Source organism: Bacillus rossius, chromosome 17 (assembly GCF_032445375.1).
Source record: "Bacillus rossius redtenbacheri isolate Brsri chromosome 17, Brsri_v3, whole genome shotgun sequence".
Lineage (NCBI taxonomy): Eukaryota > Metazoa > Arthropoda > Insecta > Phasmatodea > Bacillidae > Bacillus > Bacillus rossius.
The window spans coordinates 15946184-15956373 of NC_086344.1; the positions used below are offsets into that span (position 1 = coordinate 15946184).

Sequence of the window (10190 nt, forward strand, 5' to 3'; positions counted from 1 at the left end):
TTATGCAAAGATTGTATTTAATATTTATTTATCTTTACATGTTTTCATTAACTTAAAGTTTTGTGTAGTTATTTAATTAATAATGTCTTAAATGTGTTTGTTTCTATTATAATCAAAAGTGTAAGGGAAACACTAACTACTACAATACTGGTTCTATGAATATTTTGTTTTGTTTGTATACCCTCTACTTATTGTAAACTCTATGATTTCTGTCGTGCCAAACGAAAAAGACTTAACTTGCCTTTTTCAATTTCTTTTCGGCCATTTGGCCTGTAATTTTTTGGTGCGGATGTAAAAACCTTCATAAAATGTAACAACCTATCTGTTACCGCCGTTTTGTGTGAGTAAATGTTTCGTCTGTGTGAAAAGTGTATCCCATGATGATTATTTTTTATGAATGGAGGTTAATATTTTTGTGGTTTCATTCCATAGCGGTTCGAGTCATGGGTTTCATCCTGGCTTTGGTGTTCCAGGAATCTAAATTCATTTTTGGGAATTGACCTCTTCAAAACAAAGGCCAGAAATTTCATTATTATTATTTTAAGGTTATGTAACTGTTTTCAACTTCTGCGTGATCATCATGCAAGTTTCTATTATTGAACTTGAATCAACGAAATTATACGGATTTCTACACTTGGGAACATTTCCGGCAATTAATTTTCATACTGAAGAAAGAATTATAAGAAGACTTCAATAATTTAATATTTGTTAGATGAATTAATTTTTTTAATAATATTTGTTCAGTAACTTAAACTGTTTTTACTTAAATCTAATATAAATACTGGTACGTACCTAGTTGTCCACGAGCTCGTTACTTAATATATAATACTCAATAATGTTCTGTTAATATGTTAATTGTTTTGTTGATGTTTGTTTTACATTGTTGTTTTTACAAAGGCCTATAATTACAACCAGCACCAATCTGATATTTGCGTGTTATTTTGTTTCCCAGTTGTTTATGTCAATATGTCTTAATTCTTTTGAACATATTATGTTTGTTATAAATGGCAATATGTTCTTATTTCCCTATAGTAATTTATACAAATCCTTTGATTAACATAGGTAGTACAGTAAATGTAAACGATCCGACATATCTGAAACTTTCATATGTTATAATGTCTATGGGTAACTTCTAATGCCACACATTGAGGTTATGTAGGATGCTAAAACGGATGAATGCCTTTCAGTCAAAATATATGTCACAGTAGGAAGGATTTAATGCACAAACAAATTCTTTAAATCCTTCGTCCTCGGCAACTATAAATGGCCGGAAGTCTTTCGTGAAAAGCTTCATACGTTTGTCATCTATGTTTTTTTTTTTTTTTTTTTTCGCCCTTGTCAGTTTTTTTCGGTAAAAATGAAGATATTTTTTCTTGATGAGAAGGCTTGAATGAAGTGAGAGGGCAGCTGTTTGCTTTCCCAGTATTACATGTTGTCGCAACAAGCAATGCCAATTGTTCGGCTGTTGCATCTGCATTGCCTGCCGAACTGCAAGAAGCTTTATCAGGTAGCACAATCACAGTCAAGTCAGATTCACTGACCTGCTCAGGTTCATCTTCAAAGGCTTCATCATCACAAGTGAAATTCTGAAACATATTTCAAATATGAGAGTACCTATTAATTAAAAAATGACAGGCAAATTGTAATTCTGTGAAATAAAAAATTATTACTTATGCAAAAACTATAATTTCCACAAAACAATTCCTTTCGGTACAGCCTACAGCCATAGGTAGATTCCGAAGTAACTATTTCTTCTGAAAATTTTCTGGTAACTTCTATAAACTTCTTAAAAAAAAATTGAATTTTAATTAACAAAACATTCTTTATGTTCACCAATATTAAAATGATCGATTAAACACTTTCTCGTATTCTATGCAGCAAAAATGTTTCTATTTTAGTTATCAATGCATCCATGTTTAAAAAAATTTTTTAACAAAAATATTGTTCCTTCTAAAGTACCTAGTTATGAATTTGTTGAACTTCGAACAATATTTTTAATCCCTTTCTCTATTTTGTGGTGGTATAAAAATATGCTTTGGACCAAGGTTTAAAATAATATTAAGATAGTTTTAAATTAAATAAATCGAATTGGGTAGTAGGAATATTTTGAATTGTTTTTCATTTACCCCCTGTTTATTAAACATAAAAATTTTCCGCAAGTCGCACCATTGGTATGGCTACGCAATAGTTGCATCTACAGAATACCTAGTAATCTACAGAATCATTTTTCTTTTTCAGAATACCTAGTAATATGAAACTTTAATTAGAAATAAATATTTTCCGCGCTCACACAAGAAATGTCTGAATGGTTGGTTCGGTTTATAACACTGGAATCTAACAATTGTAATTTTAATTTCAAAAATAATTATTACTTACATTCGCTAGATAAATAATTGTTGCAATTGCAGTGCTGGTAGTTGATGTAGGTGTGCTCACTGGTAAAATTACAGTGGGAAGTTTCAGACGATAGTGTTTTAGTAAATTATTTGTTGTACTTTTGTAACACAACTTATGCTTACAAATTTTGCACAGTGCATGCTCAGTACTGACCGGAATAAAAACATTCAAATTGTCACTTGTTTTCCGTCTGTTGTATTTAGTTTTCATTGTCTGGTTGTCTCAAAAGCTCTTTAAAACATCACATTAGTACTGACGTCGACCCAAGTGTCTCCTCGGCTCCTTCAGGCCGTTATGCCTCGTCAACGTCCTCTCTTGCAATACTAGTGCACCGACTGTGTAGTGCGACGGTCAGGGACGCACCCGCGTGCGGCCTAGTGTGCCAGTGGGCTTCTTTTTGTGTGTAAATAGGTATGCTTTTTATGTAGTTTTTAAACGATCACGAGCCTCAACAATTGTGTATATTTTGTAATCGTAACTAATTAACTGATGTGTAAATTCGCTTTTTGATTAATGTCTCGCTAAGTTGTGTAAATAATTCTGTGATTTTTCTCAAGTGTTTCGCCGTGCCAGTAATGTAATCGCAGCCTGGCGCGTCGCGGGGTGGGCCTCTCCCACGCCGGCCGATTTCTCCTCCCCTCCTCCGCGGCCCGCGGGTGTCGTTCCGCTGGCGGGCGGGGAAGGGCAGTGGCAAGGGGGGGGGGGGGACACTTCATAGGGCAAGGCAATCGCATTTTTCTAGTTGCTATACAGTTTTATCCAACATCTGAGCACGAAAATTATAATCAAAATACCACGTTTATTAAATAAATATTACATTTGTTTTAACATTTTATCAAATTTATGGCATAAATTGGTATTGTTGAAATTAAAATAATATATTTACCTAAAAGAAAATAATCAAATTTTCGTTGGCATGTTGAACCACTTGTTTATCTAACAACACCATAATTAATGGCGTCGGCGTTGAATTAAGCAATATTAGGTTTAATAAAAAAATTCTAAGGAAATTTTGTTTCAATCATGTTGAAATAGTAATCTCGTTAAATAATATCAATGATTTCATGAACTACTTTATAAATCACTGTTATGAAACATGCCTGATTCGGCTACGTGTTGTGTTAACTACTGGTACAACAAGATAATAGATAATAATAATTAACTTTACTTTAAGTTTCCGCTTGACGAAACTAGGTATGTGTAAATTATTAAAACGAAACAAAATAAAAGTTTTGTGTTATTAAAATAGTGATGAGCATTTTGTTTTCATGCCCTACAGAATTTCCTCTTTTTAGGCAGTGTGTAGTCGCACGTTGAGGACAAGCACACAATACATTAATACCTAGGTACTGTTCTAAATGTCAATGAGTCTCAAATTCTGCTCAAACTTGCTACTTATGTACTTTAATTTGTCTAAATGTTTTGTATGAATTTTATTTTTAGGTCGAGAGGGAGGTGTGGGTAAAAATTTTGTATTGCGTATCCAAGTCTATCCCTTGATACTAATGTCATGATCCTGTGGTAATGATTCTTGCTGTTTTAACATTAATTAAAACAGCAAGCATCATGTGCCATCCGATAAATCATACATGATCATGCCAACAGGATCAAGGGATAAACTTGGATACGTGATACGGAACAATTACCGAGGTGAGGGTTGCGATAAAATGAAGTGTCTTTTAAATTTTTATGTTGAAATTAAGGGTTTTTTCCCTTAACAATTGCTATACACCTGTCTCAAGAAGTGAAGATACGAGAATGATTTGTACTTTCACCTAATCCATAAAGAATTAAATGCCATTGGTAACAGCTTCATTTCAGTTTTTGTGGGAAAATTGTACAACTTAGGCAGTTAAATTTGCCAGAAATACACATTGCCTGTGTTAATGATTAAATACTTCTGCACTTTTTTTATGCATTAGTTTTGTTTGCGATTTGTAATGCAATTCGGTAGGTACCTACGAAAATCCTAACCTTAACTTCAATCAACGTGATTCTACTAGAACAGAAATTGTTTCTTGGACATAAAAAAATGCAGCAATTTAATATAATCCGAAAATATGTTACATGTTATATGCATTTTTACAAATGTTATGATACGTAAACAAAACATTTTTAACCGAAATGAGGTTAAGGCAAACACTGTCCCGAAGGTAAGAAATTTACTTATTGTTTTAAAAATATTGCTCTCCTAAATCATTTTATGTTACGTTTACCGATATTTAGTTAAATGATTTCCTTATAAGGGGAAAAAAATAAATAAAATCAATATTTTTATAAATATTAGTGCATGCACGGAAAAAGTCAGAAGCTCGCCAACATTCAGTTAAAGCTGCAAATTTCCCTACTATTCAAATTAGTGTTTTAAGCATATTACTGCAAATTGTACTTTCTACGATCAATGTTGTATTTAAATTAAAATTTACTTATAATTTGAAACGTAAGTCTTGCTCCAGAGGGTACTTTATCTCGGTTTTTAGCCATTGCAACTTCGTTTTAATGTTTGTCAAGTTTGCGTTTTTGTATAGCAACTAGAGCATTTCTGAATAAAAAAAAAACGTAGAACTGCAATAGCATTGAGTGTCCACTCTGTACTAGTACTTTATTTACTTTATGGGCAGTGGTGTTCAGGGCGCGATCGAGGACAGACATGCACGCCGCTCTGCGCTGCTCGTGAGGCGCGTCTTTTGAGTCCGTGGTCCGACGACAGTGTAACTTCACGGGTTGTCGCTGCAGCAGAGCTGCATCCGTTGAATCGCTCACCCTGTTGAGTTTTACGAGTTTTCCGGTACATCACCAGACGACCGTCATAGGCCGTGTACGCGCGGTTACGGACCGCTGAACCTCGCAGTCGGTACGAGACTTTTACGTGACGGAACGCGCACGCGTTGCGCATCATTACGGAGCAATCTTAATCGGGGCCATTGTTACGGGAATAACTTCCCAGTTTGTGTCGGGACGTGTTAACGGACGAGACTTTCTTCCGGGAGTCCGGGTCGTAGCGGGGAGGGCGCTCGTTCCGCGACGGATCCGCCAGGCTGCGGCAGGCTCTCTAAGCGACAGTAAAAGGAGCTCGTGGAACATTCAACACCGAGTTATCCTTGGAACTGCCTACCATTCTTCCTCCTCACCTAAAATTCCCTCCAGGTCCCGTATTTCCCGGTTCCGGCCACGTTGGCCTGGACCCACACCTCACTGGCGAGAGCTGCACGGGCAAGACAGGGCATTTACGCAAACGGGGAAACAGGGACCTAAAGCAGAGGGACGTTATTACATTACCGAAAATAATAATACTTTAAATAAAACTGAAGGCAGTTTGTAATTGGAAATTAACTATTTAAAGAAGATAAAAAATAAACTGCTAAACGAATGTTGTATAACCGAGAACTGTGAAGGGGGAGCCCCTGTGAATAGATAATGTCTATTAGACAGTTTAATTAAAACACTTGTAGCTGTCTGAAAATCGATACTATCGATAGCAAGAACTGTATATGTTCAACAAATCCCAAGAACTTCTAAACGCTAAACGGTTATTAAATACCGAGAACTGTAAGGTAAAATATGATATCGACATTTTCGTTAAATCGATATAACGGTATGTGATCTTTATATGAACGTTTTCCAAGAAAGGCTTTTAAATTTTCGTTATTAATTATAGCAAATAAGTTTTGATTACTCGACATGGTATCGTAAATTAATAAGCAAAACTCTGATTAGTGTTATTATGTCCAATCATCATAACTCTTAATAAGAAAAAATTTCGTTTCAGCAGGTTTTACGCAAAATAAATGCACATATGGCGACACCTAGCATTCTCCTTGCTAGCTACTACACAAAAGAATCATAGTATTGTATTTACTCGCTAGATCGGGCGATGTGTTCAACCACGCTAGAGTAACCTATATAGGTTACTCTAAAGCACGCATCAGTAAGATTCTCTCGTTCTTGATAACCGGTTATTAGAGATTCAGGAACGTAACATAACGGTTATTTTTCGTAACCATTATTTTTACCAGTTATCGGTAATACCGCTCATCTCTAGTAATTTATCTGATAGCTTTTCTTTGTAGCTCTGCAGATTAAGAAAGGCGTGGAAAGAGAACACCGATTAGAGGTGGGTCGCAGATTATCAACCTGCTACTTTTTAACTGATACACGCCTGTATCAGGTACTGCTTACGAGAAAACTATTCATGTGCCAAGCACTTTAGTATGAGTTTAAGATTCGCCTATTCGCCTGGAACAACACCACGGCCAATGTGCGCAGAACCCGATCGCAGATGACGATCACTTGGGCGGAGCTTGTGAAAGGGGAGGGAGCGGCATGACGAATAAGGGATAAAGAAGGGAAAGAATGTAGGGGAGGAATCGCAGGGGAAGGCGTTGAAGGAGAGGCGCAGAGCGAAATTGTTACAAGTTGTTTTTTTTATTGTCCCACATCAAAGTACGCTCAGTGCGCAGTGCGTGCTTCTTGCGAAGATTGAAGACTCTAGCTAGTACGCTAATAGCGATACAAGACCAAGGACACTGGTTCTAGAGCCATCAACCTTGTGTGATAGATATGTGAATCTACGATCTAGGGAGCAAAGCTAAAATACCATCTCGTTCAATAATCAAACTAATGAAATTTAAATATTAAAAGTACATTAATAAAATATATAATATTTATATTTGTGCACCTAACAGCTATGAAAATGCAAATAAATTCTCAGTTGACCCTAATAACAGATGTAATTAACATATGGACTTTCTTTTTTCGAAAACAATTAGTAACTAGTGTTTTCATACATTAAAAGATTACGATTTTATCAAAAATTAAAAGTAAAAAAAACAGATAGGTACATTAGTGAGCATACTATATCAATAGACATTTGAGTTACATCAGGCAGATAGCAGTGCCAATATCGATAAAAAATACAAACTGTCATGAATATAGACCAGTAATGTCAAGATGGCCGGCTTATGTAAACACAGTCAAGTGGTCGTTCGTATTAATGTATGCATATTGTAGTCAGTTGACGAATAAATTAATTGCAAACAATCTCTCCGAATTGTCAATGTATTCATTTGCTAATGAATACATGGTGCCGAAACCCGGGAGTGTGTTATGAAGAGTTAAACAAACATACAACTAATGTGAACAGTTAATAAGAAATCGTCGGGGGTAAGCTTAAAACCACCCAAACCATTAGTAATTACAGAACAAGGTATGGCGAATGCGTGGAAATTATGGAGTAAACAGTTTGAATGGTATTCTGTCGCAACTAACCTCATGAAAAAAAGTCCAGAAGTACAAGTTGCCACCTTCATGACAATATTAGGCCCAGATGCAGCTAATATATATAATACCTTCTCACTCACACAGGCAGAAGAAAGAAATTTAACAGAGATCAAAACAAAATTTGATGCATATTTCTCTCCTAAATCGAACATAACCTATGAACGGCATATCTTCAACAAGATTGTGCAAATGGACAACCAGCCCTTTGATGATTTCCTGACTTCTGTCATAAATCAAGGGGGAAAATGTGACTTCCAGGAATTGACAAATAGCCTTTTGAGGGATAAAATAGTGGTGGGCATTTACAGGGATTCCGTACGTGGACGACTGCTAGCTGAAGAAAAGTTAACCTTTGACCAGGCACTAAAAATTTGCAGAGCTGCAGAACTAACAAAACAGCAATTACTAACGATGAAGACGGATAATGCACCAGCAGTTGAAGCCCTCCGCATGGAAAGACATAGAAAAGGAAGGCCTTCATCAAGAGGAACAGAAAGGAATCGGTCACCACAGTTTGAGTGTTCCAGGTGCGGCACTTCCCATCAAAGGAGATCATGTCCGGCGTTTGGGAAGTCTTGCAGAAAATGCGAGAAACTAGGGCACTTTGCACACATGTGCAATTCCAGGCAAGTTACAACACTTACAAGTGTGAATTCACAAGTAGAACAGCAGCAGAACACCGGCCAATTAGAAGACTCGGAGGAAGTGTTTCTAGTGTCATGTTTGGCCAGGTCCGAAGCAGAGTTTGACTGGATGGAAACATTGACCCTACAAAATAAATACAAGGTAAACTTCAAGCTAGATACTGGCGCACAGTGCAATGTCATAACTGATTCCATTGCTCACAAATGTAAGCTGGAAATTGTCCCATCAAAAACCAAGTGCCTCTTGTCCTTTAGTAAAGACGCAGTGGAAGTGCTGGGTGAAATACACTCAACAGTAGTAACGAGCAGAAAGACAGTAGTAGTGATTAAGTTTCTGATTGTCGAGAAGGGACACCAATGTGTACTTGGAAGGAAAACATGTGAAAGCTTACAGTTTGTTAAACACATGGAAATTGTGGACACATGTGATGAATTATTTGAGGGTATAGGGCGCCTTAAGGGTTTTGTTTATGATATAGACTTAGTAGACCAACCTTACCTCAAAGTACACCCACCTCGGAAAGTACCCTATCCTATAAGGGACAAGGTCAAAGAAGAGCTTGACAGTATGGTAAATGGCAACATCATCACACCCATTACTGAACCCACCCTGGCGGTCTCGCTCATGGCTGTTGTACGCAAGGAAGGTCAAGTTAGAATATGCATTGATCCCTCTGACATAAACAAAAACCTGAAAAGACGGCACTTCCCACTTCAGACGCTGGAGGAAATTGCGACCCGCTTAAATTAATCCAAATACTTTACACTATTAGATTGTAGAAAAGGATTCTGGCAAAAAGAAGTATCAGAAAGGACTTATAAATACTTGACCTTTGCAACACCCTGGGGCCGATATGCTTGCAAACGCATGCCGTTTGGCCTAGCCTCAGCTCCAGAGGAATTTCAGCAAGTAATGACTCATCTCTTGCAAGACATAAGGAAAAACTGGAATCCCTTACAACGACTGTAATATCCAAACTCAAAGATGCGGGGCTGAAGCTAAATGCCAGTAAATGCTGTTTCAATAGAGAGCAAGTCAAATTCCTGGGTCACATCATAAGCCAACAAGGACTCTCGCCAGACCCCGAAAAAGTGGATGCTATCGAGCAAATAAAGAAACCCACAACAGTGCAAGAGTTACAGAGATTTCTTGGCATGGTGAACTACTTGTCCAAGTTCATACCAAAGGTGTCAGAAATATCGACACCCCTGCGACAGCTCTTGGAGAAAAATGTCGCTTGGCACTGGGGACAAGAGCAGAATAAAGCCTTCGAGACACTAAAAATCTGCCTCAAGAATCCCCCAGTATTAACATATTATGATCACCACAAACCATTTACCTTATCAGTAGATGCAAGCAGCCACTCAGTAGCATCAGTTCTGATGCAAGAAGATCAGCCCATTGCCTATGCATCAAAGGCACTGACAAAGGCTCAGCTAAATTATAGCCAAATGGAAAAGGAAGCCCTGGCCATACTAACAGCATGTAAAAAATTTCACCATTATATTTGGGGATACACAAACCTACTAATTGAGACTGACCATAAACCTCTGGAGGCCATTTTCAAAAAGCCACTCCTGGACGCACCTGCCAGACTGCAAAGCATTCTGTTCGAGGTATTGCCATATCACCCCACAGTAACGTACAAAAGAGGAGCGCAATTGTACATAGCCGATGCATTAAGCAGAGACTGCCACAACATTCCAGAAACAGACAGTCCAACCACATTTGAAATCCATGTCTTAATGCCATTGTCAAAGGAGCGCACTATGGAGTTGCTAGAAGCCAATAACAATTGTGACGATCTATTCACCTTACGGGCAACTATACTGAAGGGATGGCCGTCCAAACAGGAACTCCTACCAGAA

The 10190-nt window shown here is 37.4% G+C and overlaps 1 long non-coding RNA gene across 1 annotated transcript; it reads left to right on the forward strand.

Moving 5' to 3' along the window:
• Positions 1 to 202: 202 nt before the first annotated feature.
• Positions 203 to 928, forward strand: LOC134540571 (uncharacterized). The gene is made up of 2 exons (XR_010076462.1): positions 203 to 340; positions 433 to 928. It is a non-coding gene; the product is annotated as an uncharacterized LOC134540571 (long non-coding RNA).
• Positions 929 to 10190: the final 9262 nt, after the last annotated feature.